The 16,760-nt window shown below is 39.8% G+C and overlaps 1 protein-coding gene across 2 annotated transcripts in view; it reads left to right on the forward strand.

The window, feature by feature from the left end:
* The window catches only part of LOC145859372 (uncharacterized), a 92,066-nt gene that overhangs the window by 56,132 nt on the left and 19,174 nt on the right, over positions 1–16,760 (forward strand). The window lies entirely within an intron of this gene.

The raw sequence follows: 16,760 nt of genomic DNA on the forward strand, positions 1-16,760 counted from the left end.
CCCCATTGTGGTTCTCTGTGATGAACCACCAGTCTGTAGTAGTTAATAACAGGTTATTAACCCCCATTGTGGTTCTCTGTGATGAACCACCAGTCTGTAGTATTTAATAACAGGTTATTAACCCCATTGTGGTTATCTGTGATGAACCACCAGTCTGTAGTAGTTAATAACAGGTTATTAACCCCATTGTGGTTATCTGTGATGAACCACCAGTCTGTAGTAGTTAATAACAGGTTATTAACCCCATTGTGGTTCTCTGTGATGAACCACCAGTCTGTAGTAGTTAATAACAGGTTATTAACCCCATTGTGGTTCTCTGTCATGAACCACCAGTCTGTAGTAGTTAATAACAGGTTATTAACCCCATTGTGGTTCTCTGTGATGAACCACCAGTCTGTAGTAGTTAATAAAAGGTTATTATCCCCCATTGTGGTTCTCTGTGATGAACCACCAGTCTGTAGTAGTTAACAACAGGTTATTACCCCATTTTGGTTCTCTGTGATGAACCACCAGTCTGTAGTAGTTAATAACAGGTTATTAACCCCATTGTGGTTCTCTATGATGAACCACCAGTCTGTAGTAGTTAATAACAGGTTATTACCCCATTGTGGTTCTCTGTGATGAACCACCAGTCTGTAGTAGTTAATAACAGGTTATAACCCCATTGTGGTTCAATGTGATGAACCACCAGTCTGTAGTAGTTAATAACAGGTTATTACCCCATTGTGGTTCTCTGTGATGAACCACCAGTCTGTAGTAGTTAATAACAGGTTATTAACCCCATTGTGGTTATCTGTGATGAACCACCAGTCTGTAGTAGTTAATAACAGGTTATTAACCCCATTGTGGTTATCTGTGATGAACCACCAGTCTGTAGTAGTTAATAACAGGTTATTAACCCCATTGTGGTTCTCTGTGATGAACCACCAGTCTGTAGTAGTTAATAACAGGTTATTAACCCCATTGTGGTTCTCTGTCATGAACCACCAGTCTGTAGTAGTTAATAACAGGTTATTAACCCCAATGTGGTTCTCTGTGATGAACCACCAGTCTGTAGTAGTTAATAACAGGTTATTAACCCCATTGTGGTTCTCTGTGATGAACCACCAGTCTGTAGTAGTTAATAACATATTATTAACCCCATTGTGGTTCTCTGTGATGAACCACCAGTCTGTAGTAGTTAATAACAGGTTATTAACCCCATTGTGGTTCTCTGTGATGAACCACCAGTCTGTAGTAGTTAATAAAAGGTTATTATCCCCCATTGTGGTTCTCTGTGATGAACCACGAGTCTGTAGTAGTTAACAACAGGTTATTACCCCATTTTGGTTCTCTGTGATGAACCACCAGTCTGTAGTAGTTAATAACAGGTTATAACCCCATTGTGGTTCAATGTGATGAACCACCAGTCTGTAGTAGTTAATAACAGGTTATTACCCCATTGTGGTTCTCTGTGATGAACCACCAGTCTGTAGTAGTTAATAACAGGTTATTAACCCCATTGTGGTTCTCTGTGATGAACCACCAGTCTGTAGTAGTTAATAACAGGTTATTAACCCCATTGTGGTTCAATGTGATGAACCAGCAGTCTGTAGTAGTTAATAACAGGTTATTAACCCCATTGTGGTTCTCTGTGATGAACCACCAGTCTGTAGTAGTTAATAACAGGTTATTATCCCCATTGTGGTTCTCTGTGATGAACCACCAGTCTGTAGTAGTTAATAACAGGTTATTAACCCCATTGTGGTTCTCTGTGATGAACCACCAGTCTGTAGTAGTTAATAACAGGTTATTACCCCCCATTGTGGTTCTCTGTGATGAACCACCTGTCTGTAGTAGTTAATAACAGGTTATTATCCCCCATTGTGTTTCTCTGTGATGAACCACCAGTCTGTAGTAGTTAATAACATGTTATTAACCCATTGTGGTTCTCTGTGATGAACCACCAGTCTGTAGTAGTTAATAACAGGTTATTATCCCCCATTGTGTTTCGCTGTGATGAACCACCAGTCTGTAGTAGTTAATAACAGGTTATTAACCCCCATTGTGGTTCTCTGTGATGAACCACGTCTGTAGTAGTTAATAACAGGTTATTAACCCCATTGTGGTTCTCTGTGATGAACCACCAGTCTGTAGTAGTTAATAACAGGTTATTAACCCCATTATTAACCCCATTGTGGTTCTCTGTAATGAACCACCAGTCTGTAGTAGTTAATAACAGGTTATTAACCCCATTGTGGTTCTCTGTGATGAACCACCAGTCTGTAGTAGGTAATAACAGGTTATTACCCCATTGTGGTTCTCTGTGATGAACCACCAGTCTATAGTAGTTAATAACAGGTTATTAACCCCATTGTGGTTCTCTGTGATGAACCACCAGTCTGTAGTAGTTAATAACAGGTTATTACCCCATTGTGGTTCTCTTTGATGAACCACCAGTCTGCAGTAGTTAATAACAGGTTATTATCCCCCATTGTGGTTCTCTGTGATGAACCACCAGTCTGTAGTAGTTAATAACAGGTTATTAACCCCCATTGTGGTTCTCTGTGATGAACCACCAGTCTGTAGTATTTAATAACAGGTTATTAACCCCATTGTGGTTATCTGTGATGAACCACCAGTCTGTAGTAGTTAATAACAGGTTATTACCCCATTGTGGTTCTCTGTGATGAACCAACAGTCTGTAGTAGTTAATAACAGGTTTTTAACCCCATTCTGGTTCTCTGTGATGAACCACCAGTCTGTAGTAGTTAATAACAGGTTATTACCCCATTGTGGTTCTCTGTGATGAACCACCAGTCTGTAGTAGGTAGTAACAGGTTATTAACCCCATTGTGGTTCTCTGTGATGAACCACCAGTCTGTAGTAGTTAATAACAGGTTATTAACCCCATTGTGGTTCTCTGTGATGAACCACCATTCTGTAGTAGTTAATAACAGGTTATTAACCCATTGTGGTTCTCTGTGATGAACACCCAGTCTGTAGTAGTTAATAATAGGTTATTAACACCCATTGTGGTTCTCTGTGATGAACCAGCAGTCTGTAGTAGTTAATAACAGGTTATTAACCCCATTGTGGTTCTCTGTGATGAACCACCAGTCTGTAGTAGTTAATAACAGGTTATTAACCCCCATTGTGGTTCTCTGTGATGATCCACCAGTCTTTAGTAGTTAATAACAGGTTATTATCCCCCATTGTGTTTCTCTGTGATGAACCACCAGTCTGTAGTAGTTAATAACAGGTTATTAACCCATTGTGGTTCTCTGTGATGAACCACCAGTCTGTAGTAGTTAATAACAGGTTATTACCCCATTGTGGATCTCTGTGATGAACCACCAGTCTGTAGTAGTTAATAACAGGTTATAACCCCATTGTGGTTCTCTGTGATGAACCAACAGTCTGTAGTAGTTAATAACAGGTTATTAACCCCATTCTGGTTCTCTGTGATGAACCACCAGTCTGTAGTAGTTAATAACAGGTTATTACCCCATTGTGGTTCTCTGTGATGAACCACCAGTCTGTAGTAGGTATTACAGGTTATTAACCCCATTGTGGTTCTCTGTGATGAACCACCAGTCTGTAGTAGTTAATAACAGGTTATTAACCCCATTGTGGTTCTCTGTGATGAACCACCATTCTGTAGTAGTTAATAACAGGTTATTAACCCATTGTGGTTCTCTGTGATGAACACCCAGTCTGTAGTAGTTAATAATAGGTTATTAACCCCCATTGTGGTTCTCTGTGATGAACCAGCAGTCTGTAGTAGTTAATAACAGGTTATTAACCCCATTGTGGTTCTCTGTGATGAACCACCAGTCTGTAGTAGTTAATAACAGGTTATTAACCCCATTGTGGTTCTCTGTGATGAACCACCAGTCTGTAGTAGTTAATAACAGGTTATTAACCCCCATTGTGGTTCTCTGTGATGAACCACCAGTCTGTAGTAGTTAATAACAGGTTATTAACCCCATTGTGGTTCTCTGTGATGAACCACCAGTCTGTAGTAGTTAATAACATGTTATTAACCCCATTGTGGTTCTCTGTGTTGAACCACCAGTCTGTAGTAGTTAATAACAGGTTATTAACCCCATTATTAACCCCATTGTGGTTCTCTGTAATGAACCACCAGTCTGTAGTAGTTAATAACAGGTTATTAACCCCATTGTGGTTCTCTGTGATGAACCACCAGTCTGTAGTAGTTAATAACAGGTTATTAACCCCATTGTGGTTATCTGTGATGAACCACCAGTCTGTAGTAGTTAATAACAGGTTATTAACCCCATTGTGGTTCTCTGTGATGAACCACCAGTCTGTAGTAGTTAATAACAGGTTATTAACCCCATTGTGGTTCTCTGTCATGAACCACCAGTCTGTAGTAGTTAATAACAGGTTATTAACCCCAATGTGGTTCTCTGTGATGAACCACCAGTCTGTAGTAGTTAATAACAGGTTATTAACCCCATTGTGGTTCTCTGTGATGAACCACCAGTCTGTAGTAGTTAATAACATATTATTAACCCCATTGTGGTTCTCTGTGATGAACCACCAGTCTGTAGTAGTTAATAACAGGTTATTAACCCCATTGTGGTTCTCTGTGATGAACCACCAGTCTGTAGTAGTTAATAAAAGGTTATTATCCCCCATTGTGGTTCTCTGTGATGAACCACGAGTCTGTAGTAGTTAACAACAGGTTATTACCCCATTTTGGTTCTCTGTGATGAACCACCAGTCTGTAGTAGTTAATAACAGGTTATAACCCCATTGTGGTTCAATGTGATGAACCACCAGTCTGTAGTAGTTAATAACAGGTTATTACCCCATTGTGGTTCTCTGTGATGAACCACCAGTCTGTAGTAGTTAATAACAGGTTATTAACCCCATTGTGGTTCTCTGTGATGAACCACCAGTCTGTAGTAGTTAATAACAGGTTATTAACCCCATTGTGGTTCAATGTGATGAACCAGCAGTCTGTAGTAGTTAATAACAGGTTTTTAACCCCATTCTGGTTCTCTGTGATGAACCACCAGTCTGTAGTAGTTAATAACAGGTTATTACCCCATTGTGGTTCTCTGTGATGAACCACCAGTCTGTAGTAGGTAGTAACAGGTTATTAACCCCATTGTGGTTCTCTGTGATGAACCACCAGTCTGTAGTAGTTAATAACAGGTTATTAACCCCATTGTGGTTCTCTGTGATGAACCACCATTCTGTAGTAGTTAATAACAGGTTATTAACCCATTGTGGTTCTCTGTGATGAACACCCAGTCTGTAGTAGTTAATAATAGGTTATTAACACCCATTGTGGTTCTCTGTGATGAACCAGCAGTCTGTAGTAGTTAATAACAGGTTATTAACCCCATTGTGGTTCTCTGTGATGAACCACCAGTCTGTAGTAGTTAATAACAGGTTATTAACCCCCATTGTGGTTCTCTGTGATGATCCACCAGTCTTTAGTAGTTAATAACAGGTTATTATCCCCCATTGTGTTTCTCTGTGATGAACCACCAGTCTGTAGTAGTTAATAACAGGTTATTAACCCATTGTGGTTCTCTGTGATGAACCACCAGTCTGTAGTAGTTAATAACAGGTTATTACCCCATTGTGGATCTCTGTGATGAACCACCAGTCTGTAGTAGTTAATAACAGGTTATAACCCCATTTTGGTTCTCTGTGATGAACCAACAGTCTGTAGTAGTTAATAACAGGTTATTAACCCCATTCTGGTTCTCTGTGATGAACCACCAGTCTGTAGTAGTTAATAACAGGTTATTACCCCATTGTGGTTCTCTGTGATGAACCACCAGTCTGTAGTAGGTATTACAGGTTATTAACCCCATTGTGGTTCTCTGTGATGAACCACCAGTCTGTAGTAGTTAATAACAGGTTATTAACCCCATTGTGGTTCTCTGTGATGAACCACCATTCTGTAGTAGTTAATAACAGGTTATTAACCCATTGTGGTTCTCTGTGATGAACACCCAGTCTGTAGTAGTTAATAATAGGTTATTAACCCCCATTGTGGTTCTCTGTGATGAACCAGCAGTCTGTAGTAGTTAATAACAGGTTATTAACCCCATTGTGGTTCTCTGTGTTGAACCACCAGTCTGTAGTAGTTAATAACAGGTTATTAACCCCATTATTAACCCCATTGTGGTTCTCTGTAATGAACCACCAGTCTGTAGTAGTTAATAACAGGTTATTAACCCCATTGTGGTTCTCTGTGATGAACCACCAGTCTGTAGTAGGTAATAACAGGTTATTACCCCATTGTGGTTCTCTGTGATGAACCACCAGTCTATAGTAGTTAATAACAGGTTATTAACCCCATTGTGGTTCTCTGTGATGAACCACCAGTCTGTAGTAGGTAATAACAGGTTATTACCCCATTGTGGTTCTCTGTGATGAACCACCAGTCTATAGTAGTTAATAACAGGTTATTAACCCCATTGTGGTTCTCTGTGATGAACCACCAGTCTGTAGTAGTTAATAACAGGTTATTACCCCATTGTGGTTCTCTGTGATGAACCACCAGTCTGCAGTAGTTAATAACAGGTTATTATCCCCCATTGTGGTTCTCTGTGATGAACCACCAGTCTGTAGTAGTTAATAACAGGTTATTAACCCCCATTGTGGTTCTCTGTGATGAACCACCAGTCTGTAGTATTTAATAACAGGTTATTAACCCCATTGTGGTTATCTGTGATGAACCACCAGTCTGTAGTAGTTAATAACAGGTTATTAACCCCATTGTGGTTATCTGTGATGAACCACCAGTCTGTAGTAGTTAATAACAGGTTATTAACCCCATTGTGGTTCTCTGTGATGAACCACCAGTCTGTAGTAGTTAATAACAGGTTATTAACCCCATTGTGGTTCTCTGTCATGAACCACCAGTCTGTAGTAGTTAATAACAGGTTATTAACCCCATTGTGGTTCTCTGTGATGAACCACCAGTCTGTAGTAGTTAATAAAAGGTTATTATCCCCCATTGTGGTTCTCTGTGATGAACCACCAGTCTGTAGTAGTTAACAACAGGTTATTACCCCATTTTGGTTCTCTGTGATGAACCACCAGTCTGTAGTAGTTAATAACAGGTTATTAACCCCATTGTGGTTCTCTATGATGAACCACCAGTCTGTAGTAGTTAATAACAGGTTATTACCCCATTGTGGTTCTCTGTGATGAACCACCAGTCTGTAGTAGTTAATAACAGGTTATAACCCCATTGTGGTTCAATGTGATGAACCACCAGTCTGTAGTAGTTAATAACAGGTTATTACCCCATTGTGGTTCTCTGTGATGAACCACCAGTCTGTAGTAGTTAATAACAGGTTATTAACCCCATTGTGGTTATCTGTGATGAACCACCAGTCTGTAGTAGTTAATAACAGGTTATTAACCCCATTGTGGTTATCTGTGATGAACCACCAGTCTGTAGTAGTTAATAACAGGTTATTAACCCCATTGTGGTTCTCTGTGATGAACCACCAGTCTGTAGTAGTTAATAACAGGTTATTAACCCCATTGTGGTTCTCTGTCATGAACCACCAGTCTGTAGTAGTTAATAACAGGTTATTAACCCCAATGTGGTTCTCTGTGATGAACCACCAGTCTGTAGTAGTTAATAACAGGTTATTAACCCCATTGTGGTTCTCTGTGATGAACCACCAGTCTGTAGTAGTTAATAACATATTATTAACCCCATTGTGGTTCTCTGTGATGAACCACCAGTCTGTAGTAGTTAATAACAGGTTATTAACCCCATTGTGGTTCTCTGTGATGAACCACCAGTCTGTAGTAGTTAATAAAAGGTTATTATCCCCCATTGTGGTTCTCTGTGATGAACCACGAGTCTGTAGTAGTTAACAACAGGTTATTACCCCATTTTGGTTCTCTGTGATGAACCACCAGTCTGTAGTAGTTAATAACAGGTTATAACCCCATTGTGGTTCAATGTGATGAACCACCAGTCTGTAGTAGTTAATAACAGGTTATTACCCCATTGTGGTTCTCTGTGATGAACCACCAGTCTGTAGTAGTTAATAACAGGTTATTAACCCCATTGTGGTTCTCTGTGATGAACCACCAGTCTGTAGTAGTTAATAACAGGTTATTAACCCCATTGTGGTTCAATGTGATGAACCAGCAGTCTGTAGTAGTTAATAACAGGTTATTAACCCCATTGTGGTTCTCTGTGATGAACCACCAGTCTGTAGTAGTTAATAACAGGTTATTATCCCCATTGTGGTTCTCTGTGATGAACCACCAGTCTGTAGTAGTTAATAACAGGTTATTAACCCCATTGTGGTTCTCTGTGATGAACCACCAGTCTGTAGTAGTTAATAACAGGTTATTACCCCCCATTGTGGTTCTCTGTGATGAACCACCAGTCTGTAGTAGTTAATAACAGGTTATTATCCCCCATTGTGTTTCTCTGTGATGAACCACCAGTCTGTAGTAGTTAATAACATGTTATTAACCCATTGTGGTTCTCTGTGATGAACCACCAGTCTGTAGTAGTTAATAACAGGTTATTATCCCCCATTGTGTTTCGCTGTGATGAACCACCAGTCTGTAGTAGTTAATAACAGGTTATTAACCCCCATTGTGGTTCTCTGTGATGAACCACCAGTCTGTAGTAGTTAATAACAGGTTATTAACCCCATTGTGGTTCTCTGTGATGAACCACCAGTCTGTAGTAGTTAATAACAGGTTATTAACCCCATTATTAACCCCATTGTGGTTCTCTGTAATGAACCACCAGTCTGTAGTAGTTAATAACAGGTTATTAACCCCATTGTGGTTCTTTGTGATGAACCACCAGTCTGTAGTAGTTAATAACAGGTTATTAACCCCATTGTGGTTCTCTGTGATGAACCACCAGTCTGTAGTAGTTAATAAAAGGTTATTATCCCCCATTGTGGTTCTCTGTGATGAACCACGAGTCTGTAGTAGTTAACAACAGGTTATTACCCCATTTTGGTTCTCTGTGATGAACCACCAGTCTGTAGTAGTTAATAACAGGTTATAACCCCATTGTGGTTCAATGTGATGAACCACCAGTCTGTAGTAGTTAATAACAGGTTATTACCCCATTGTGGTTCTCTGTGATGAACCACCAGTCTGTAGTAGTTAATAACAGGTTATTAACCCCATTGTGGTTCTCTGTGATGAACCACCAGTCTGTAGTAGTTAATAACAGGTTATTAACCCCATTGTGGTTCAATGTGATGAACCAGCAGTCTGTAGTAGTTAATAACAGGTTATTAACCCCATTGTGGTTCTCTGTGATGAACCACCAGTCTGTAGTAGTTAATAACAGGTTATTATCCCCATTGTGGTTCTCTGTGATGAACCACCAGTCTGTAGTAGTTAATAACAGGTTATTAACCCCATTGTGGTTCTCTGTGATGAACCACCAGTCTGTAGTAGTTAATAACAGGTTATTACCCCCCATTGTGGTTCTCTGTGATGAACCACCAGTCTGTAGTAGTTAATAACAGGTTATTATCCCCCATTGTGTTTCTCTGTGATGAACCACCAGTCTGTAGTAGTTAATAACATGTTATTAACCCATTGTGGTTCTCTGTGATGAACCACCAGTCTGTAGTAGTTAATAACAGGTTATTATCCCCCATTGTGTTTCGCTGTGATGAACCACCAGTCTGTAGTAGTTAATAACAGGTTATTAACCCCCATTGTGGTTCTCTGTGATGAACCACCAGTCTGTAGTAGTTAATAACAGGTTATTAACCCCATTGTGGTTCTCTGTGATGAACCACCAGTCTGTAGTAGTTAATAACAGGTTATTAACCCCATTATTAACCCCATTGTGGTTCTCTGTAATGAACCACCAGTCTGTAGTAGTTAATAACAGGTTATTAACCCCATTGTGGTTCTTTGTGATGAACCACCAGTCTGTAGTAGGTAATAACAGGTTATTACCCCATTGTGGTTCTCTGTGATGAACCACCAGTCTATAGTAGTTAATAACAGGTTATTAACCCCATTGTGGTTCTCTGTGATGAACCACCAGTCTGTAGTAGTTAATAACAGGTTATTACCCCATTGTGGTTCTCTTTGATGAACCACCAGTCTGCAGTAGTTAATAACAGGTTATTATCCCCCATTGTGGTTCTCTGTGATGAACCACCAGTCTGTAGTAGTTAATAACAGGTTATTAACCCCCATTGTGGTTCTCTGTGATGAACCACCAGTCTGTAGTAGTTAATAACAGGTTTTTAACCCCATTCTGGTTCTCTGTGATGAACCACCAGTCTGTAGTAGTTAATAACAGGTTATTACCCCATTGTGGTTCTCTGTGATGAACCACCAGTCTGTAGTAGGTAGTAACAGGTTATTAACCCCATTGTGGTTCTCTGTGATGAACCACCAGTCTGTAGTAGTTAATAACAGGTTATTAACCCCATTGTGGTTCTCTGTGATGAACCACCATTCTGTAGTAGTTAATAACAGGTTATTAACCCATTGTGGTTCTCTGTGATGAACACCCAGTCTGTAGTAGTTAATAATAGGTTATTAACACCCATTGTGGTTCTCTGTGATGAACCAGCAGTCTGTAGTAGTTAATAACAGGTTATTAACCCCATTGTGGTTCTCTGTGATGAACCACCAGTCTGTAGTAGTTAATAACAGGTTATTAACCCCCATTGTGGTTCTCTGTGATGATCCACCAGTCTTTAGTAGTTAATAACAGGTTATTATCCCCCATTGTGTTTCTCTGTGATGAACCACCAGTCTGTAGTAGTTAATAACAGGTTATTAACCCATTGTGGTTCTCTGTGATGAACCACCAGTCTGTAGTAGTTAATAACAGGTTATTACCCCATTGTGGATCTCTGTGATGAACCACCAGTCTGTAGTAGTTAATAACAGGTTATAACCCCATTGTGGTTCTCTGTGATGAACCAACAGTCTGTAGTAGTTAATAACAGGTTATTAACCCCATTCTGGTTCTCTGTGATGAACCACCAGTCTGTAGTAGTTAATAACAGGTTATTACCCCATTGTGGTTCTCTGTGATGAACCACCAGTCTGTAGTAGGTATTACAGGTTATTAACCCCATTGTGGTTCTCTGTGATGAACCACCAGTCTGTAGTAGTTAATAACAGGTTATTAACCCCATTGTGGTTCTCTGTGATGAACCACCATTCTGTAGTAGTTAATAACAGGTTATTAACCCATTGTGGTTCTCTGTGATGAACACCCAGTCTGTAGTAGTTAATAATAGGTTATTAACCCCCATTGTGGTTCTCTGTGATGAACCAGCAGTCTGTAGTAGTTAATAACAGGTTATTAACCCCATTGTGGTTCTCTGTGATGAACCACCAGTCTGTAGTAGTTAATAACAGGTTATTAACCCCATTGTGGTTCTCTGTGATGAACCACCAGTCTGTAGTAGTTAATAACAGGTTATTAACCCCCATTGTGGTTCTCTGTGATGAACCACCAGTCTGTAGTAGTTAATAACAGGTTATTAACCCCATTGTGGTTCTCTGTGATGAACCACCAGTCTGTAGTAGTTAATAACATGTTATTAACCCCATTGTGGTTCTCTGTGTTGAACCACCAGTCTGTAGTAGTTAATAACAGGTTATTAACCCCATTATTAACCCCATTGTGGTTCTCTGTAATGAACCACCAGTCTGTAGTAGTTAATAACAGGTTATTAACCCCATTGTGGTTCTCTGTGATGAACCACCAGTCTGTAGTAGGTAATAACAGGTTATTACCCCATTGTGGTTCTCTGTGATGAACCACCAGTCTATAGTAGTTAATAACAGGTTATTAACCCCATTGTGGTTCTCTGTGATGAACCACCAGTCTGTAGTAGTTAATAACAGGTTATTACCCCATTGTGGTTCTCTGTGATGAACCACCAGTCTGCAGTAGTTAATAACAGGTTATTATCCCCCATTGTGGTTCTCTGTGATGAACCACCAGTCTGTAGTAGTTAATAACAGGTTATTAACCCCCATTGTGGTTCTCTGTGATGAACCACCAGTCTGTAGTATTTAATAACAGGTTATTAACCCCATTGTGGTTATCTGTGATGAACCACCAGTCTGTAGTAGTTAATAACAGGTTATTAACCCCATTGTGGTTATCTGTGATGAACCACCAGTCTGTAGTAGTTAATAACAGGTTATTAACCCCATTGTGGTTCTCTGTGATGAACCACCAGTCTGTAGTAGTTAATAACAGGTTATTAACCCCATTGTGGTTCTCTGTCATGAACCACCAGTCTGTAGTAGTTAATAACAGGTTATTAACCCCATTGTGGTTCTCTGTGATGAACCACCAGTCTGTAGTAGTTAATAAAAGGTTATTATCCCCCATTGTGGTTCTCTGTGATGAACCACCAGTCTGTAGTAGTTAACAACAGGTTATTACCCCATTTTGGTTCTCTGTGATGAACCACCAGTCTGTAGTAGTTAATAACAGGTTATTAACCCCATTGTGGTTCTCTATGATGAACCACCAGTCTGTAGTAGTTAATAACAGGTTATTACCCCATTGTGGTTCTCTGTGATGAACCACCAGTCTGTAGTAGTTAATAACAGGTTATAACCCCATTGTGGTTCAATGTGATGAACCACCAGTCTGTAGTAGTTAATAACAGGTTATTACCCCATTGTGGTTCTCTGTGATGAACCACCAGTCTGTAGTAGTTAATAACAGGTTATTAACCCCATTGTGGTTATCTGTGATGAACCACCAGTCTGTAGTAGTTAATAACAGGTTATTAACCCCATTGTGGTTATCTGTGATGAACCACCAGTCTGTAGTAGTTAATAACAGGTTATTAACCCCATTGTGGTTCTCTGTGATGAACCACCAGTCTGTAGTAGTTAATAACAGGTTATTAACCCCATTGTGGTTCTCTGTCATGAACCACCAGTCTGTAGTAGTTAATAACAGGTTATTAACCCCAATGTGGTTCTCTGTGATGAACCACCAGTCTGTAGTAGTTAATAACAGGTTATTAACCCCATTGTGGTTCTCTGTGATGAACCACCAGTCTGTAGTAGTTAATAACATATTATTAACCCCATTGTGGTTCTCTGTGATGAACCACCAGTCTGTAGTAGTTAATAACAGGTTATTAACCCCATTGTGGTTCTCTGTGATGAACCACCAGTCTGTAGTAGTTAATAAAAGGTTATTATCCCCCATTGTGGTTCTCTGTGATGAACCACGAGTCTGTAGTAGTTAACAACAGGTTATTACCCCATTTTGGTTCTCTGTGATGAACCACCAGTCTGTAGTAGTTAATAACAGGTTATAACCCCATTGTGGTTCAATGTGATGAACCACCAGTCTGTAGTAGTTAATAACAGGTTATTACCCCATTGTGGTTCTCTGTGATGAACCACCAGTCTGTAGTAGTTAATAACAGGTTATTAACCCCATTGTGGTTCTCTGTGATGAACCACCAGTCTGTAGTAGTTAATAACAGGTTATTAACCCCATTGTGGTTCAATGTGATGAACCAGCAGTCTGTAGTAGTTAATAACAGGTTATTAACCCCATTGTGGTTCTCTGTGATGAACCACCAGTCTGTAGTAGTTAATAACAGGTTATTATCCCCCATTGTGTTTCTCTGTGATGAACCACCAGTCTGTAGTAGTTAATAACATGTTATTAACCCATTGTGGTTCTCTGTGATGAACCACCAGTCTGTAGTAGTTAATAACAGGTTATTATCCCCCATTGTGTTTCGCTGTGATGAACCACCAGTCTGTAGTAGTTAATAACAGGTTATTAACCCCCATTGTGGTTCTCTGTGATGAACCACCAGTCTGTAGTAGTTAATAACAGGTTATTAACCCCATTGTGGTTCTCTGTGATGAACCACCAGTCTGTAGTAGTTAATAACAGGTTATTAACCCCATTATTAACCCCATTGTGGTTCTCTGTAATGAACCACCAGTCTGTAGTAGTTAATAACAGGTTATTAACCCCATTGTGGTTCTCTGTGATGAACCACCAGTCTGTAGTAGGTAATAACAGGTTATTACCCCATTGTGGTTCTCTGTGATGAACCACCAGTCTATAGTAGTTAATAACAGGTTATTAACCCCATTGTGGTTCTCTGTGATGAACCACCAGTCTGTAGTAGTTAATAACAGGTTATTACCCCATTGTGGTTCTCTTTGATGAACCACCAGTCTGCAGTAGTTAATAACAGGTTATTATCCCCCATTGTGGTTCTCTGTGATGAACCACCAGTCTGTAGTAGTTAATAACAGGTTATTAACCCCCATTGTGGTTCTCTGTGATGAACCACCAGTCTGTAGTATTTAATAACAGGTTATTAACCCCATTGTGGTTATCTGTGATGAACCACCAGTCTGTAGTAGTTAATAACAGGTTATTAACCCCATTGTGGTTCTCTGTGATGAACCACCAGTCTGTAGTAGTTAATAACAGGTTATTAACCCCATTGTGGTTCTCTGTGATGAACCACCAGTCTGTAGTAGTTAATAACAGGTTATTAACCCCATTGTGGTTCAATGTGATGAACCACCAGTCTGTAGTAGTTAATAACAGGTTATTAACCCCATTGTGGTTCTCTGTGATGAACCACCAGTCTGTAGTAGTTAATAACAGGTTATTATCCCCATTGTGGTTCTCTGTGATGAACCACCAGTCTGTAGTAGTTAATAACAGGTTATTAAACCCATTGTGGTTCTCTGTGATGAACCACCAGTCTGTAGTAGTTAATAACAGGTTATTACCCCCCATTGTGGTTCTCTGTGATGAACCACCAGTCTGTAGTAGTTAATAACAGGTTATTATCCCCCATTGTGTTTCTCTGTGATGAACCACCAGTCTGTAGTAGTTAATAACAGGTTATTACCCCATTGTGGTTCTTTGTGATGAACCACCAGTCTGTAGTAGTTAATAACAGGTTATTATCCCCCATTGTGGTTCTCTGTGATGAACCACCAGTCTGTAGTAGTTAATAACAGGTTATTAACCCCCATTGTGGTTCTCTGTGATGAACCACCAGTCTGTAGTAGTTAATAACAGGTTATTAACCCCATTATTAACCCCATTGTGGTTCTCTGTGATAAACCACCAGTCTGTAGTAGTTAATAACAGGTTATTAACCCCATTGTGGTTCTCTGTGATGAACCACCAGTCTGTAGTAGTTAATAACAGGTTATTACCCCATTGTGGTTCTCTGTGATGAACCACCAGTCTGTAGTAGTTAATAACAGGTTATTATCCCCCATTCTGTTTCTCTGTGATGAACCACCAGTCTGTAGTAGTTAATAACAGGTTATTAACCCCATTGTGGTTCTCTGTGATGAACCACCAGTCTGTAGTAGTTAATAACAGGTTATTACCCCATTGTGGTTCTCTGTGATGAACCACCAGTCTGTAGTAGTTAATAACAGGTTATTAACCCCCATTGTGGTTCTCTGTGATGAACCACCAGTCTGTAGTAGTTAATAACAGGTTATTACCCCATTGTGGTTCTCGGTGATGAACCACCAGTCTGTAGTAGTTAATAACAGGTTATTAACCCCCATTGTGGTTCTCTGTGATGAACCACCAGTCTGTAGTAGTTAATAACAGGTTATTACCCCATTGTGGTTCTCTGTGATGAACCACCAGTCTTTAGTAGTTAATAACAGGTTATTATCCCCCATTCTGTTTCTCTGTGATGAACCACCAGTCTATAGTAGTTAATAACAGGTTATTAACCCCATTGTGGTTCTCTGTGATGAACCACCAGTCTGTAGTAGTTAATAACAGGTTATTACCCCCATTGTGGTTCTCTGTGATGAACCACCAGTCTGTAGTAGTTAATAACAGGTTATTATCCCCCATTCTGTTTCTCTGTGATGAACCACCAGTCTGTAGTAGTTAATAACAGGTTATTAACCCCATTGTGGTTCTCTGTGATGAACCACCAGTCTGTAGTAGTTAATAACAGGTTATTACCCCATTGTGGTTCTCTGTGATGAACCACCAGTCTGTAGTAGTTAATAACAGGTTATTAACCCCCATTGTGGTTCTCTGTGATGAACCACCAGTCTGTAGTAGTTAATAACAGGTTATTACCCCATTGTGGTTCTCTGTGATGAACCACCAGTCTGTAGTAGTTAATAACAGGTTGTTAACCCCATTGTGGTTATCTGTGATGAACCACCAGTCTGTAGTAGTTAATAACAGGTTATTAACCCCATTGTGGTTCTCTGTGATGAACCACCAGTCTGTAGTAGTTAATAACAGGTTATTAACCCCATTGTGGTTCTCTGTGATGAACCACCAGTCTGTAGTAGTTAATAACAGGTTATTAACCCCATTATTAACCCCATTGTGGTTCTCTGTGATGAACCACCAGTCTGTAGTAGTGAATAACAGGTTATTAACCCCATTGTGGTTCTCTGTGATGAACCACCAGTCTGTAGTAGTTAATAACAGGTTATTACCCCCTTGTGGTTCTCTGTGATGAACCACCAGTCTGTAGTAGTTAATAACAGGTTATTATCCCCCATTGTGGTTCTCTGTGATGAACCACCAGTCTGTAGTAGTTAATAATAGGTTATTACCCCATTGTGGTTCTCTGTGATGAACCACCAGTCTGTAGTAGTTAATAACAGGTTACTAACCCCATTGTGGTTCTCTGTGATGAACCACCAGTCTGTAGTAGTTAATAACAGGTTATTAACCCCATTGTGGTTCTCTGTGATGAACCACCAGTCTGTAGTAGTTAATAACA

Source organism: Salmo salar, chromosome 12 (genome assembly GCF_965601325.2).
Source record: "Salmo salar chromosome 12, fSalSal1, whole genome shotgun sequence".
Lineage (NCBI taxonomy): Eukaryota > Metazoa > Chordata > Actinopteri > Salmoniformes > Salmonidae > Salmo > Salmo salar.